We start from the raw sequence: 12055 nt of genomic DNA, 5'->3' as shown, positions 1-12055 counted from the left end.
TAATGGTCATTGATAGGACCCAGTATTTTTGGGTGCGCTAGGACTAACGTCTAGGCCTGTTTGAATTTCAAGGAGACTTGCAGGTATATTGCTTGTATCGTGTCTTGCCACCAATTTCAAGAATCGTTCGAAGAGAGTTACTATCAAACTGATAGAACGATGTCTACTACACCAGTCACGGTATCGATGAGCTGTCATCCCGTCATGTTGAAGAACATTTAGCTAAGTTAACGTAACTACCGAAGCAATTAATGCAAGTTTTTGCTCGTATATATATTTATATGATGATATTGATTGATTAAACCTACGATCTGCTTCTGAGCTATCTGATTCACGCAAAACCGCAAAATTCATAATATATTTATGAATATATTTTAGGGTTGAAGTTTACAATCCCTAAATAGGTAATGTGATTATAGCATTTTCGAGAGCAAACTGAAAGTAAATTGTAGCCGACACAATTTGTCCTAAGTCTATGATTTTATTTCATTTCACTGTCGGACTTATGTGGGACAAGGTGAGATGAGATCATATGTGTCACCGAAATTCCAGCATATAAGAGACAAGTGAGCTTGACAATTTGTCAAAGGAGTTGGACGGACAACCTTTGCCAAAGGTACAACCTAGCATATAAAAGTGTACATATGTGATTCGAAGGATCATACCTCCATGCCTTTCCTGTTACATAAATAAAATTGTCTTTGAAATAAATCGCGACGAACGTCCTGTACGGCATACCTAAACTATTTCCATAGACTAAACAATGCCAGCACCGAATGAGTCACGTGTCACACATTATACCTGCCATCGGTCATATACTATATTTTCTACTAGAATCATAATTAACCATCAGCAATACATATGATCAGTACTATCACCCCATTCTTGGATAAAATACAATTTCTGCATGTGTCAGTATTAGGGCCATGCAAAACCTGGCTTCAGACTGATGCGCGACTTCATGAGGATCCATACTAAAAGAATCACAGTCGTCAACCTAGCCGGCTTGGCATTGATTTGTTGTAACAAAGAGAAACACCTTTCCAGCAGCATCGTGGCATTTTCTCAAAAAAAAATAAAAACAATCATTATACTTTTAGTTTTTCTCTAACAAAAGATCTCTGGACGACTATAGAAGTGAGTGCTCTATGAGTCTAGCTAGTATTTTTACTAACATTCATGAATCGCAATATCCCCCCACCCCTCCGCCCCGCCACCTTAGGTCACCAAGTAGAAGAGTGTTTCTTGACCGTACTGACTGATCAAATACATGTTTTCTCTCGTGGCAATAATTATTTGATTAACTTTGACGGATATAGCCCTGCGGTAATCTAAGAATAACTTTCGAAACTTACGTTATACATAGAAAAATATAATTATACAAAAAAATATGCTAAATAATAATAACGAGACGCCTCCAGGGACCCGCACTTCAGCCTAGCATTCTGACGGACCGGGCCCGTGCCAGATAAAAACGCAAAATTTCTTAAGGTTGCTTGCTTATACTTCGATAGATATAAGAATTTTCCTTCTAAAAAATATGTTTGCTACGTAAAACGAAATGCATTTATTATGCTCTTTAAATTACAGATTTTGACAAGGGTCGGATGGCCACAACAACAGTTCTGTACAGCGAACCAGTGATTCCGGGGTTGGTCGACGTTTTGACGTACCTCGGAGAGTCTTTCTATTTGATTCTGCGATCCCCGTTCGCCTCTTTCTCCATTTTCCGGCTTTGATCAGTGTTGCCAAAGTGCTCACTGTCTTCCAGTGACAATCGAGGCGATTTTCGCAACTTGTCTCGGAGTTGCTTTCGTGAAGATCTGGAAAAACAACAGCGACATTACGGTCTGAGGTAGAAGATACGAATAATGGGAAGAGACAATTTGATCTGACGAGAGGCATCGACGTATCGAGACGACGGAATCACATACGACGAGTACGGCTCGTCAAGGCGACTTTCCACCTCGTAGCCTTCTCGTAATAAATCGGATGCTGAAAAGCTAGCTCAATTGGAACGATCACGTACAGCCGTCATAATCGTTAGCGCTAGTTCAACTTAATTGTTGAATCTGCTTTGATTTCGTTTAATAAATACTCAGTGAACAAGTCTTCTGTCTCTCTTTGGGACGAAACTGTACTTAACAATAGGTGCATTACCCTTCTATACTGTTAAACTGCCTGCTGGTCATTAGAGAAGCCTGCGGATCGAGTGACCCATTGCTACTCTCGTCAAGGTAAGCTAGATTTAAGTGCCCCAAGTATTGAACAAATGATTTGTCCACGTTTAACTTGAAGGGATTTGCCCTTAAAATAATACATTCTCAGGTTTGAAGCTATTCAAGTCGGTGAAAAATTAAATCAGGGAACATTGGTCAAATTAACGACAAAGGGAAGTGATGCGGTTAAACTTCAATTGATTTTATTAGAGAAAGCTGTCACTCTGCACATTTTCTTATACCGGAGGGGAAACGTCTTCATTTACTCAACAAACGAAAATGAAATTTTCTGCTATTATGCCGAACGTGTACGGATTCATAGGGCCATTTAACATTGTCCTATGCTACGTGTTGTAGAAATGAGGAAATCGAGCTAAAATTAGCCTGTGTCATTTTTCTCACATGAAAAGCATACTAATGAACCTTGTCGGCCGAAGCAAGATCGCTTTTCTTACCGAATGATTGCCCGAAATCATTGCTCCAAGCGTAGTGCCTATTGACTATTCTATAGTTAGCATCTCGTTGTTAATTCGCGAAGCGCCATATCGAAGAAAAACACAATAGGTGACGTTTGAAATATAAAAAAAATAAAAATAAATACTCACGTAATGCCGGAACAGTAAACAGTGATTCCAATCATGATAAAAACACGTAAATCAGTAGAATTCAATTCAAGAAAAACACAACTTATCTGCTTGCCATTATCTGATCCATAATGGGCATTCAGAATAAGTAGGAGGTTGTGTCCCACTCTTTTCAAGTTATTATCTAACGGCAATGACTTCTGCGTAGCCATTAACGAAAAAATCTCTGAGTTTTACCCAGAACGTTTGTGAGACACTCGCTCAACTCATTCAAGCCGTTCTATGTACACGGTAAGTAAGAAATGACACATCACTTCCCCGTATTTGCTACTGTTGGATGACGGCAAACTTACATAACATCACGTGTTTCACGAGGTACCCGGCCATCAGACCACCCCCATATCGCACGCGCATATAAACTCAGCCGTAGACATAGTCGATCGTCCTCGTCATCGCCAATATTGCAACAGCATCAGACAACATCACTCAACAGGGATAGGACTACGCGCACTTTGAGTTCTGAATCCGAAGGTTCCTGATGTTATAGCAAACTACACCTGGTACAGCAGCAGCAGCAGCAGCAGCAGCGGCGGCGGCGACAATGACAGCAACACCAACCAGCCCTACCTAATCTAACGGCAGATGTCCCTGTACACACGCCACAAGTTCAACTTTAAAGTTCGTTCCCCCTACAGTTCGCGGCAGCGAGCAAAAACGAAACTCTTCTCGCCATTTTGCTGCAGGACTGGATATTTTGCCGGGGGACTCGAATCCCGACCGTTGGCCACTCGTGGGGAAAGTGATTGCTGCTGCCGACGATGATGATGCCGGTTCCACTGCTGCGGCCGCAGTTGCCGTTGTAACGGCGGCGGCGGCTACTGCAGCTTAAATGAACCCAGCAGCAGATCCATCGCCATGAACCCTACGACAACTACACCAGCTAAAAAGTAGAAAAGAAACGCTTGAGGGGCCCTGGAAGGAGCGAACGAGCCGATGACCCCTGGCACCCACTGACTCGACAAACCAGCCGGGGGACGGCGTCTATAGAACGAGACAGATCTAAAACACACTCACTGCATACACCTTCAGATATAAAGATACGCAAAGTAAGATGCACACGACTATCGCGACGGCCCTGCAAGGTTGTGGCCATGCTATGAACAATTAGAGGCAATATATCTACATTTACACATATATATATATATATATATATATATATATATAGCACGAGAGTCAATCGACTCGCTTGTTCATGCTGTAGAACGCTCCGTATAGCTGAAAACGTTGTTGTTGGCAGTTCTGCATATCATAGATTCTATAGGTCCAAGACACTAACCATTTAAACAGCAGTCCTCTACTTGATACTGATAACAACAGACAACCCAGAGAATGCTATCGGCCGTTGTCGTCGATCTGCGATACGCCGACAAGGACTGATTGTTTTACCTTAATAGGAAGACGGTCGGGCTCATTCGGTAAACGAAGCCTAACCAAGAACTGGCCTGTTCTGAACTGGCCTGAAGATGGTGGCTGTGCTGGTGCCGATAGTTGCAACCATTGCTGCCCGCCATACTGGGCTGAGGTTTCAATGGCAGATCAGCAACGGGATACAGAAACATTATGGCAATAGCTATTAATGGCAGATAGATATGAACACACCTTGGAAGAGTTCGGCGCGCAAGCCCTATACTTTGCGACACATTCCAACGAACTTTATAGAAAAAACACTAATCCTGGAAACGAACCCCCAGATGACCGGCATTGGCGGTTCATTTGTAAATAGATTACGATGTCCTAGTATTAATAGGTCCGTAACTAGCGTTACTGAAAATCCAGCAAATGATAAACGGTCTGGTGGAAACTAGTATCTACGTGTACAAATGTAAGCAACCAGTTTCCGCCGCCCGATTCACTGCACTATTCATGCGCGCTCCGACAAATGAAAAACGACAGTGGCGACATCAACATACAAGAAAATGAAATTGAAAAGACCAGTGGGTCAAACAGCAGCGTCCTGAACGGTAATATCGGTCACTTGCCAGAATCCCTTGTCTGGGTCGATTTTTTACACTAAACGTTTGAGACGATGGGTTTACCCTGTTTTCACAACAGCACATCTAAGGAGAGTTCTAGTTATTTGGGCGGATGTCGGGGCGACTCGACAAACGCCGACAGCAAACGAGAGAGTGTGAGTGGCAGCGGTAAAAGTATGATGCCGGTGGAGGTCATCCCCAGCCGACGGATGTAAGGAACAAAAAACATAGAAAATACTCGTGTGCTACAACTGACTCGAGTACTTCTAACGATATAGTAATGCTGTAGTAATGGTTAGGTAGTCGCAATGAATGGCGAAGTTCAATAAGCGCAGGTTGAATTTTTGCTTATCCGGTCAGGTAGGTTACGCCAGCTAGATCCGATCACCGGTTAGAGATTGACCCGGTCAATGATCGCAATCTAGTGGCATCCTATCGTAGTCTTCGCGTCATCATCGCCAGTAACACCGACCATCCTCGCCATCGTTGGAGAAAGTGAACTCGGTAGTACGCGCTCCTGAACTAGTTTCCGATAGGCAATACATTAACTATTGATACGCGGACGCGAAGCATCCGGCGGTAATCAGTAAAACTGTTCATTTAGACCAATGTTTCTAGACACAGAGATCAAATTGTATATACGAAATGAACAGTACCCACCTTTGAGAAATACAGCGGTTGGCTAGGCGGGTGTCCTAAATACGAATGTCATTTTTTTTGTTCATTAATTTTGGCTCTGGCGATTTATTCTATTTAGTCCGATGTCCGGTGTCTCCCTCGTTTGGTCGTCGTCCGCCAACGGCGTACGACGGCCGTAGCACTATAATGAGAATCGACCATAGCAACGGTCCATCTCTGCATTCTACTTGAAAGCTCTCCGCTGGCCGTATCGCAAGTCAAACGTGTGCGACATAGCACCTAGTTATTCAATTCTTCTCCTTGTCCTATCCGGTTGAACGCAAACATTGATGTTTACATCGCTGCACGGTTGTTTGTATTTATACCTTATGTATACAGACAACGTTCACCTTTCAACTAACTTAAATGTCGAACGCCCCGGCCGCCAGTCGATCGTTTCCAAGTAACAAGCGGCTGGTTTCTCAGCCATATGTATATATAACCTTGTAACGAGGTACAAGATGAAAATGATGCTATCTGGGAGGATTGGGTGATTCTGTCTGACACACGCCAAATTTAGTTAACTTAGCAAGGATTGTCGTCCTTGTTAAACAATAGCTTTAAGCGTCCATGCGAAATGTAGACGTACGCAGTATGCACAAAAATGAACAAAGCGAAACGCTATAAACCTTGTTTAGGTAAAACTACTGAAAATTTTTCGGGCACGCCGAAGTATACATAAATTCTAGTTGCGATTACTAGGACCCCCACCTATCCGCTTACTTTACTGACTTCTTGTTAACTGTCAACGTTCTTTTTGTTATGACCAAAGTGTACAACTAATGCCATTTATCCAGATCGCTATATTTTCGACGGCCTCTAGACAGCGCATTGCGGCAGAACTCGGGCCTGACTAGATTGGCTAAGTCCGTTTGCTCCTCTCGGTCGTCTTCTCGAATTCGACCGGACGCTGCTGCTGCTGCTGCTGCTGCTGCTGCTGGGTCCCAGTAGCAGCTGCCCAGGTCAATGTTTCAAGCCAAATTTAAACTTGTTGTTTTTGGACCGATTCATCTCTCTTTATCCATTCGGTTCATGGGTCACGCATACACTCGTAGCTGGGCTTGCTTGCTGGCTGGCTGTGCTACGATGTCGTCATTTCTTTTCGGCTACTGCCTATTTTCTCCGTATTGCTTCTTTGTATAGCATATTACTACTACTACTACTACATCTACTAACAGTTGTAGCTATCCACTCGTCTTATGCCGTCCGCGTGCTAACCCAGCGCCATTCGCTTAGTTTTCTCTTTAACGCAACGCGTTGCTTACTTCGCCACCCCCACCCCCACCGTTGCTGGCAGTGCCACGCGTCCAGGCTTTGCTGTGTAAGGCGAGGGGCTCTCACTCAACCTTTGTGTTTCGCATTTCGCCTGCTCATTCACTCACTCGCGATCTCTCTTAAAACTTATTTTTTACAACAACTCGATAGTCTGTGCTCTAACGGGGACAGCGCAGCGCAGTGCATCTTGCAAACCAGGAAGTAGACAACGATGCCGCTACCTTGAATGCTGCTGTTCCTGCTACGGCCGCCGACTCAGCAGCGGTGCCAGTTCCTTGCATTTGTTCTTCGCATACGCCAGTGTCTCTGTACTGTTCTGAAGTCCTTTTTTCTCTGTGTTGGCGCTATTCCTTCCTCTCTTAGTTACTTCTTCGCTGTAGTCCTTTCTCTCCCCTTCTCTTTGTCGCTCGCTCGTTGTTGTGCGTCATCGTCGTCGATTTCGTTCCTGTTGTTGTTGTTCGTTAGGAGAAGACCCGTGGCCATGAGCCGCAGGCCAGCGTAGTGCTTCGTTCACTGCTGCTGCCACCGCTACCGTCATCGTCCTCTTAGTCGCCTTCTCGTGACCCCACCCAATAAGGGGGTGGTCGGTGCGCGTCGCATTCATGGATCGTCGTCGTATACAGGATTCGGACTCCCGACCAGGGCCAAGCAGGCCTAAGAAGCTAGAGCTGGCACTAGCCCAGTCTGGGGAGTGACTGGGGGATTATTTTTTAGTTATGTAACGAAGAATAATTCATCGATATCTCGAAGCAGCGGTTTCCCCGCAAATAAATTCTCTAGAATCGGCACGAGAATATAGTTCGCGAAGCTACGAGACTTGACAGAAAGAGAAGGAAAAACAGCCGCATGATGATCATAGGGAACGGGATCGCGCGTAAGTAGTGAACGAGTGCTTTAAAGCGGAGGGTAGACCGGTACCTGGCTTCTGGTGCCGCTGCTGCGGGTACAGGATGCCTGTGCCTGTTCGGCGGGGGTTACCAGGGGGTAAGTAGACTCGAGCAGTATAGTGACGAAGGGAAACGGCCGATGGACGGCAGTCAAAGGGGGCCAGGCCAAGTCGATCTGAGATCAGCGCGCGGGGGAGGTTGCTGCTGCTGCTGCCGATCTGAGAGAGGTAAAAAGTGGCAGTCGTCGTAGACAGGATTTTTCCTTCTTTTCTCGCCTGTGACCTCTCCGGCAGAATGAGTATGACGACACCACACTGCATATACTGTGTACGACAACCGTCGTCGTACCAATAGCACTAGTATAGCGGTGATAGAAGACACACTGGGGTCAGTAAAATGATTTTGCTTTGTGTAGAGAATGCAGTAATGATGATTTGGTCACCATCACGTGGCGGCGGACAGCCAGCGACTGAATTTCTATAGGAGCAGCCCGTTAGTGGAACATGGCGCTGCGGCGCTAGTGTTGATTCCTCCATTCCTGGAAGAGCTCGACGCGATGCGCTTCGATTCGAAGGCAATCCACCCAGGTGCTTGGCTGTCGGCGCGGGCTTTCAGGCTGGCTGGCTGGCTAGCTAGCTAACTAGCTGTCCTGTATGGCTGCCTGCCTGCAATTTCCACGGGAAATTGTTCTTTTTAAGTGGCAGCAATAAGCACTAGCATCTAGCATATTACCATGTTGATGGAATAGCCTCTGGTAGAATGCGACCAATGTACCGAAGCAGCAGCGTTTGGCTTCGTTGACGGCCTTATCCACAACAGGGGGAAATCATACCCGTATGTTTTCTTGTTTTTTCCTATGCAAATGCACAACAAGCCAGCTGAAATTGTCTACATTATGTTTGCAATTCGCATTTAGAAAGAAGCGCACATGAACCATTGGCCGGCCTGGCTAAGCAGCGGGAAATCAGTAGATTCTACTCCAGATCACTTGCCTTTTTGTAGCGTAAAGATATCAATAGGCATGTTCGTGACCGTGCTGGCCTGCACTGCTCACAGGGACACACGGAAGTCGCGACGAGTAGAATGTAGGTCAGTTCAGCCATAATTCGACGATGAACAGGAGTTCAATGATACGATTGAAGAGAAACATTTAAATCGCTTTTTTCCTGGAATCAAAATTTGGACAAATGGCAAATTTTACACGACTTCGCACGCTCCCAACAAAGCGGAGGACACACAATATTGGGTGCGCGTACAACAGCCAAAGGCAATAGCGGCGTGATGAGCCTGGAGTGACTATAAAAAACGATGGACCTATCAAGAGGAAGGGAAGATATGCAATGTCTAAGCGCTAACAAATGGAAGCAAAAGTTTGGAATATCTCGCATCCTTAATTGGTCCAAACGGCAGTACATAACTGAATCATGCACCAAACGCCCTTAATAACATTATTTACTTCAATGAAGATTTCGGCTTTGAGTCTGTGGTTAACATGAGAGACTTGGGAGATCAGTGAATCGAATGATAATGGTAAGCTCGCGTACGTCAAAATCGGGGAGATCATACAAATCGTACGTTGACGCTTTTGATCGAATAGGTTGCAATTTTGTCCAGAAAATTGAAGCTTTTGTTTCTGTATACGTTACTTGCTACGAAATCTACCCTGCGGTTGTGTTTGTGCAACCTCTGACTATTAGAAGAGAATCTTACAGAGATCTACCTTCATTACCAATCACATGGATAATTTGTTGATACTGGCAGGCTGCCTAAGTCTTTTAGTTAATTTATGAAGGCAAATCTAACCAAACTACACCGTCGACAACACCCAGTACATGAATGCCAGTAAAAGACTACGATAGCAAATGGACTGAGCCCATAAAATGGTACATAATGTTTTATACAGGAACATTCGTGCTACCATAATTTGTTTGAGACATTGACTAACAAACGCTTACAGACGCGTCTTAACGTAAACAACAGGGTCTGCTTGAAGCACGTCCATTGGTGCGGTTAGCAAATCAAAAGCCCAAGAAGGTAGTGAACTTTACACGCTGGGTTGTGAAGTATGCGTTCGTTAGCGCTTCGTTTCCAAGACTGAATCTCACTAACGGATAAATTTTATCGCAGCCTGAAACCTCTACGCGAATAGATAGCTTAAGAAATTTGTAGTGGTATCGCAGCCTACTCCCTCCATGCATGTAGAATTTACTCGAATTGGACAAGTACCCTCTGTAACAATATGTTCTGTGTAATCGACGCAGTAATCTTTACAAAAAATAATTTGCTGTTCCTCTAGCTGTGTACGACCCTTTCAATCTAACCAGACCAATTATATGGCGCGTTTTTCGGTTTTTCATGGACGGATAATCTCAGATTTATATACTATACATCTCAACGTATAGTTTATTGCAGTAGGCTTTCATACTTGGCAGGTCAATGGGAGTCTGTAGCACCTCGCTCCCTAGGATGTAAGACTTGTGCAGGTAACTTGCAGACAAACGGTCTCTATCGAGACGAAGGCATTGAACGGTCGTTTGCTGGTTTCACTTTTTGTAGCCCTAACTCCACCAGTGTCCCAGCCTCCTCTAGCGATTTCAAGCCGGCGACCCCACCCGTCCGTTGCTTATTCCTCTATCTTATAACATTCTCCTCCCCCCGCCCCTCTAAGGCATCTCGGCACACCACAACGACCCAGACTGCGCATAAGCGACCGAGAAGTAACCCCCGCGTCTGTCCGTGCCCCAAGGGTCTATCCCCTTCTGTCACATAGGGGATAAAACTGAGAGTTCGAGGGACGTTGCGGCAATGCTTTTCAGGAGTCATTGAGGGGGAGGGTTAGTCAACCTGGGGTCTTGCAGGGGTTAGAGAACATCGGGAGATCAGCGGCAGGGACGCACATGCACAGAGGCATATAGACATGTGGAAGGCGAAAGTGGCATTTTTTGGCTTTTGCTGTTGCTGCCGGCGACTCCGGCGAGAATTTTCTCAGCCAAGAATCAGCGGCCCAACAACGACAATTCAGACAGTTCGAGCGGCTACGACTGCAGCGGCCGCCGAAGAGGCTGCGGTGGATGGAGGAAGTCTTTGCGCGATGCTGCGGGGGTGTGATGGCGATGGGGAAGTCGTTTTTGTTTGGAAGCTATCAGAAGCCGATGCAAGAGGGTGTGGCCGGCATGCTCGGCGCCGACGATGGCGACGACAGATCAGCCTCTAGGAAAGTATGAAGAGGAGAAACGGCGCAAGGAAGAGCAAGAGGCCAGGCAAGAGAAAGGAAGACCGGCTACAGGCTTCGTCTATAGAAGAAGAGGAACGCGCGGCTTTCGTCGCACCGTCGACGATGCCGCTGCTGATGCTGATGATGGTTGCGATGGTCTTCGCGTCCATCCTGGAGCTGACGCCGCTCCAGAACAACAGTAGCGGCCAAAACAGTGGTCCCATCGGGCGTGGGCAGGAGAACATAAACAGGAATACAGTGAAGCGAAAGCAGAAGTCGCTGCGAACGGCAAGAGCGAGCCACCGGAGCGGAGAGTAGGAGTCGTCTATTCGGTCGTCTGGGCTCGCAAGATAAATCGCAATAGTTTGCAATGTTAAGATTCAAATTTCGAACAGCGCGAACAACAACGACAAACGACGGGAACACATCAGCCTGGAGACGGCTTGAACTAAGAAAAAATTGGCTAGGTTGAATGAGGTCTGCCAGCCTGCGTAACGCCATGGACGCCTAGTGGTTACTGCATTCCCAACATTGTCGTCGTTAGGGTTTGCATCATGTGTTGTTTTGAGTTTTCGTTAGATGTACATGCATGGTGATCGTACAACTAAACACTTAGTCTACATAGAGCGAATCCAAATAAAGCCAACACTGCTGCTTCAGACAGACACAAAGAGCTCAAAGATGGCTTTCAAGTCCGCACTCTGATTCATTTGCATTTAGGAAGCTAAAAAAAAAACACTCACAAACAATGATTTCTGACTATTGTTCTGTGAGTTGAGTCAGAATCTAATATATATATATATATATCTATATATGTAGAAGCCAAATCGTAGACTAGATACAAGTGGAGAATCTACCAGAGGGAAAACTTGTCTCGGCTAACATATCTATTTTTAGTAAAATTAAATTATATTGTGTACGCTATGAAATTAGGACCAGAATGAAATGACGGTCCTTTGCTGCGAAGGTTAAAGGCGGAAAAAATCCACTGTTATCCTGATTAGATGCGACTATTTTAAAGATATTTTAAAATGTAATGTCGATGCCAATTAGTATGAAATTATTAAAGCACATATTATAATTATGGAAGACAGTAAATAACCAATGTAATGTAATATTGCTAAGACATTCAGGCCTGTTTTTGCAATAGCTTGTATCGATGATC

At 45.2% G+C, this 12055-nt stretch overlaps 1 long non-coding RNA gene across 1 annotated transcript; it reads left to right on the top strand.

Annotated features, from left to right (window-relative positions):
• Positions 1 to 520: 520 nt before the first annotated feature.
• LOC147757629 (uncharacterized) lies at positions 521 to 2111 on the top strand. The gene is made up of 2 exons (XR_015322341.1): positions 521 to 616; positions 1591 to 2111. It is a non-coding gene; the product is annotated as an uncharacterized LOC147757629 (long non-coding RNA).
• The last annotated feature ends 9944 nt before the right edge of the window (positions 2112 to 12055 follow it).

The sequence above is a fragment of the Varroa destructor genome, unplaced genomic scaffold (assembly GCF_002443255.2).
Source record: "Varroa destructor unplaced genomic scaffold, Vdes_3.0 BEIS01000002.1, whole genome shotgun sequence".
Lineage (NCBI taxonomy): Eukaryota > Metazoa > Arthropoda > Arachnida > Mesostigmata > Varroidae > Varroa > Varroa destructor.
Note: the sequence above shows the minus strand (reverse complement) of the source record. Positions and strands in the feature narration are given on the sequence as shown.